Source organism: Triticum urartu, chromosome 7A (assembly GCF_056163025.1).
Source record: "Triticum urartu cultivar PI428250 chromosome 7A, HENAU_Tu73, whole genome shotgun sequence".
NCBI lineage: Eukaryota > Viridiplantae > Streptophyta > Magnoliopsida > Poales > Poaceae > Triticum > Triticum urartu.
Window position 1 is genome coordinate 592613733 of NC_141879.1, and position 5831 is coordinate 592619563.

Below are 5831 nucleotides of genomic sequence, written 5' to 3' on the forward strand. Positions count from 1 at the left end.
CTCAAAGTGGCATTTGAGTTTTATTCAAAAACTTTTTTGACAAAGAACACTTGAACAAAAGTGTTGAGAGGGAGTAACATGACACCCCAAAAATGTTGGAATAAATTTTCCATAGTGTTTTGAAAGTCATTTTGATTTTTGTTTGAATTTAAAAAAAATGACTTTTCAAAAAGTATTTTATTTGACCCTGGAAAATATCCCATGAAATTGGGCTTATTTTTCTGATCATTTTGATATATAATGCTCCTATATTTTGTTTTCATTTTATTTTCTAAAATGATTTTTCTTCGCGGGTTATTCAAAAAAAGGGAAGGTACTGTTTTTTTGGGCCAAATCCTGCCCGATCCGAACCGAATCATCTCCTTCCTCCAGGCAAGATACTCACGATCTACAGCCACCGCCGGAGCATCGCCGGAATCGCGGGATTTGTGAAATCCCTCGCCCCCTCCTCCAAGACGACCTCCTCCCCCTATAAATAGCCACATCGCGCATCCATTCCCCCACCTAGTCCCTCCTCTCCTCGCCCCACGTCACCGAGCCGCCCCGCCGGAGTTCGCCGGAGCCTCCGCCGCCATTTGCTCCGCCCCACCCACCGCCAGCCCTCCCCGCCACCCACCACCGTGACTAGCTGCTCCGCCCCGCTCCGCCGCCCCCGCCCATCCCCTCACCTCTCCCGGAGGACCACCGGAGCCACTCCGCCCGAGCCGCTCGCCGGAACAACTACAGTAATCCCAACCTGCCTTTTTTTCGTTCTGTTTTTAAAACAAAATAGTTTCAATCTTGTAAAATCCATAGTTAATTATCTACAAGGTATTTTTGAGTCATTCCAACTGCCTTGGATCACAAATTTTATGAAGTTTTTGTTAGTTCAGTTGTATTTCATATTTGAGTAAATTTGTGTTTGTATGAATTTTCTCAAATCACTAGATTTGAGCTATTTTGAGTTAGGAATATTATTTTCGACCGATTCTTTTTGCTACTGATTACTTATTAGACTAGCTACGTAGTAGTGTTTAGTTTGCATGTTAGTGAGTTAGTTAGATTAGCTTTTTATTGTAAACAGTACTGTTTACTCTTTTTTAGTACTGTTTGTAGTTTAATTATTATTAATTAGTTTTAATTACTTTCTTTTGCTAGTTTTCTCCAGTGTGTCATATATTCTATTGTTTAATAGTAGGTGATTTATAGGATTTATTAGACTTAGTATTCTTGAGGTTCTAGGTGTTGTTTGTTGTGTGACTAGTTGCTAGCAATAGGAATAGTGTTAGAGGTTCTAGGTACTATTAGAATTTTATTATAGGAAAAATACTTTATATTACATAGCAAATAATTATTTTTACCTTGTGTTAAGTATTTTTTGTTTTAGGATTTTTACTTGTTGTTAGGTAGAGTTGTTGTGGTTTAGATTAGCCCTATAAGTTTAGTTGAGTGATTTGGAGTTTTATTTGGTTTTTATGTCGGTGTACTAGAGTAGGGGTACCCTAGTACCCCGAACTCGTGCACGGGCAGTCGCAGCATCCCCGCGGCAAGGCTTGCCGGGCGACTACCAAGACCCTCCGCGGCTACTTTGAAGACCATTCAAGAACAAAGTACTCAAGACAAGACCCCGGCAAGAGGAGCTTGCCGGGAAGAAGACAAGACCCCGGCGAGAGGAGCTCGCCGGGAAGGCCACTCAAGGCACACCCAGAAAGCTTGCCGCGACGCGCCGCGCGTCCCGGCAAGGCCTGGTGAGCGACAAGCTCCCGGGCGCGACAAGACAACCGCGGCAAGACGCTTGCCGCGACAAGCCACCACTTCGTGCCCGCGCTCCAGCACACCGCCCATGTGTCGCTCTGGGGCCCCTCCCAGGCACACGTGGCGGGAGGCCGTGCAGCTAGGGGAGCGAGGTGGCAAGCAGGCGCTGACAAGATAAACCGTCGAGGCAGATGGTGGCGTCCCTAGAAAGCCCCTTTCGGTACTGTTTAGGCGACACAGACGGGCATTTAATGCCCTTGTCCCCTGCCGTCAGGGGTAGGTATGATAACACTGTAGCGGGTAGCTGTACCTGCTACAGCACCTAGCTGCCCCTACTACGGCACCCTTTCCATTTTTGCCCTTGGCCCTCGTTGCTCTATGTCGGTAACCGCTTGAGTATAAAAGGAGGCCCGTGTGCAACGTAGAGGGGGGTCGGCCATTTTGAGAGCCTTCGGGGGTGAGCCAGTTTGCCTACACACGCTCGGTCTCGCTAGCCGCCAGTGTGTACTGTAGCACTCCGCGCTCCCGAGCTAGAAAGAAATACCAAACCACAAAGCAGGAGTAGGGTTTTACGCATCCGTGCGGCCCGAACCTGGGTAAATCGCTCGCGTGCTTCGCCTCGGTTTACCCTTCGCACGACCAACCGCCCGCGTGCTTCGCCTCGATCTGCTCTTTGCGCAACCTCCGCCCCCCGCCGAACCGAAAGGGACCCAGTCCGCCGGTCCCATAGGTGCCTGTGGATCAAAAACCCCGGCATCTCTGGCGCGCCAGGTAGGGGGCGTCGAAGTTGTGTGAACCAGATCCGGCGTTCTCGCGGACCAGATCTTCATCGTCTTCAGATCCGGCGTTCTTCCGAGCTAGATCTGCCGGCGCAGGCGACACACGGTCGCCTGGACGAGATACTGCTCCTCCTAACGTGGTTAGGGGTCCGAGCATATCCCGCCCCCCGCACCGTTCACCGCCGGTCCGACAACCGAGCTTTTGTACAAGTCTTGCCGCTGTTGCATGTAATCCTTTGTACAAGACCTTGTAGCTAGCTGCGCCCTTGCGTTGTTTCGAGCTCGCTTAACAACATTAAGTGAGCTGCGGCTAAGTTGCTTAACTAGCCGCACCCTTGCATTGTTTCGAGCCTGCTCAACAACGTAAGTGAGCCGCGACTAGTTGGTTAACTAGCTGCGCCCTTACTTTGCTTCGAGCCCGCTCAGCAACTTAAGTGAGCTGCAGCTAGTTGCGACAAGATCTCTGGCCAGTAGCGGCACCGCCAGCAGGCTGCTGATGTTCCGCACTTAGCGCTCGCGGCTCGTGTGCCCCGCACAATCTGTCGATTTTATGCTCTCTATTTTTTGGCATATGTGATCTGACACTTTGTGCAGCACCCGCTCCACGGTAAGCAATAACGAGCCATAAGGCTCCATATCTTTATTTTCTCTTCTTTCTTTTTCACAAGGAAAGGAAGGCTCCCTCGCGCACAAGTTTGCCCGGGGGGGGGAAGGGAGAAGATGATGGTATGGACCAGACGTCGTCGCTCAAGAGTTCCGCCCTGCCGGGGGGCAAACAACAGAAAAGATAAGTTGCCAGAGTTTGAGCAACCAGATTTTCAATTTTTAAGTTATCTCCCCTGAACGGCCTCGCTTTGTATGAAAAACCTGTGCGCGGAGGAGCGAACTCGTAGCTAGCTGCGCCCTTGCGTTGTTTCGAGCTCGCTCAACAACATTAAGTGAGCTGCGGCTAGTTGCTTAACTAGCCGCGCCCTTGCATTGTTTCGAGCCTGCTCAACAACGTAAGTGAGCTGCGACTAGTTGCTTAACTAGCCGCGCCCTTACTTTGCTTCGAGCCCCGCTCAGCAATTTAAGTTAGCTGCAGCTAGCGGCGACAAGGTTTCTTGCCGGTAGCGGAACCGCCAGTAGGCTGCTGACGTCCCGCACTCAGCGCTCGCGGCTCAGGTGCCTGCACCGGCAAGTTCCCTAAAAGCATAGGGTAAAAGCATACAAGGCAAGGAATCGAGTAAAGGGGGACAACCTAGCAATCACTACCCATAATAAAGTTATGTTACGAAATAGCTTGTCGCAGCTCTAACAGATGCTTTCTATGACATAGCTAGCAGCGACAAGGAAAGAAGGAAGCAGACGGCCTAGTCAACGCGGTCGCCCTCAACCCTCTTGATCCCGCCCACCTTGTACACAATGGGTGCGACAAGGGCCTTGAGATCCTCCTGATTGATATCAGGCGGCAAGGGTCTGAGGACGTTGTTGAGGCAGAGGCCTGGATTGCGGAAGGCCACCTTCATCAACACCTTCTGAAGGGCTCCCGCACAGATCTCGCGCGACTCGTCAGCCAGCTGCTTCGGGATCCTATCTCGGAGTCGCTGGAGGGCTGTCGCCACGCCCTTGAAGAACAGAGTGAGCTTGGCGCTGGGCTGGAGGTTCTCGTCGGAGGAGTACCCGAAGTCTTCCACCCCCAGCTGCGCCAGCTCCTTGTCGATGCCCCCGACGGCGTTCACAAGGCTCTCCGTCCAGTGCTCCACCGTATCCCTAAAGGCGTTTTGGGTGGTGGCAGCACTCTCCAGCAACGCCTTATCGGCTTCGATCTCCTTCTTCAGAGCCGCCTCCCGCTCCTCGGCGCCGTCCAGCGCCTTGGTCAAAGCGGTCAGCTTCAACTCAAGATCCGCGTTGGAGGCCTTGGCGACGCTGAGCTCCTGGCCCTTCTCGGAGAGATCGGCCTCCAGCCGCGTCATCTTCGTCTTCAAATCCTCCTTGGCGGCCTCGGCGGCGGCGGCGTCCTCCGCTTGCTTAAGAGCTCCACCAAGCTTCTCCTCGCGCGCGGCAAGCTCCTCCTCATGAGCGTCGAGGTTGACCTTCCGCTGCGCTAGCTCGCCCTCCTCCGCAGCTAGCTTCACAGCGGCGAGTCGCTGCACCTCTTCGGCTTCGGCCTTCTCGAGGAGAAAGGCCTTCCGCGCTTCGGCAAGCTGCTCCCGCTCCTCCGCCAAGGATCGGACGGCATCCCGGTGGAAACCCCCGAGCTCCTCCGCGCGCCTTTCGATGTCAGCTCCCGCCTTCCCGACAAGCGCCTCGCGGGACTCCAGTTTGGCTTGTCGCGCGCGGTAGAGCGACATCAACCGGCGCAGCAGCCGCTCTTCTTCGGGCTCGTTGCTCCTGCTGCTTGGCGCGTCGGCCAGCTTCAGCCCCGCGGAGGCGAGCACTTCTCCGTCGAAGATCTCCCCCTCGACCGGCGCTCTGGAGCTTGATGCCCAGGGAAGGTTAATGAAGACGCCATCGCCGTCCTTCAGGTAGATGCCTGGCTGGGGCTCCCCGGAGCCTGGCGCTGCGGCAGCGGTGGAAGGATCGGCGGTCGGTGTAGCGCCTGGCGCTCCTGCGGCCTCAGGGCCGTCAATGCGATCGCCGGGCCCCTCGCAAGTTGCCGCGGCGTCTGCCTTGGCGGCCTCCGCACCGGCGGCGTCGCCACCACCGGCTACGTCCTCGGCGGCGACCTCGGTCTCCATCCACTCCGCAGCAGACGGGTCTGACGGCCGGCAAGGGGAGAAGAGTCATGTAAAATCCAGCAAAAATTCAAGAAGATCAAGGGAAGAAAAACCCGAGAGAAATTGTGAGGCAGGAGGAGTACCTGCGCCGGGCTCCGCAGTCGTGGCCTCCGCTGTCGGAGGGCCGCTGGTGCTGTCCCTCGCTAGGGAACCCTCCCTTGCCGGAGACCTCTCCATTACCGGGGAGCCTTCCCTTGCCGGAGAATTCTCCCTTGTCGGGGAATTCTCCCTTGTCCCCTGGTGGGGCTGCTCGGCTCCTGCACAAGTCAACAAGCAGATATCAGCAAAGACGAGTACCCAAGTGCGCCTCGCAGCAGAAAGTAAATCACACACTTACGCTGGGGGCTACCATGGAGGAAAGTCGCCAGCTCCGGCAAGGTTGTCTCGGGCGCGCCACCTGTTGTCGCAGGGGGCTCGTCCTCGATGGTGATCGCCGGGGCCTTAGCTCTCTTTGCCGCTCTCTGGGCCAGAGTCCTAAAGAGGAACAGATTCAGGGAAAGGCAAGTGAGAAACAAGACCAACAGCAAGGATTGAGGAAATGCAAGTACAACAAGAGAAG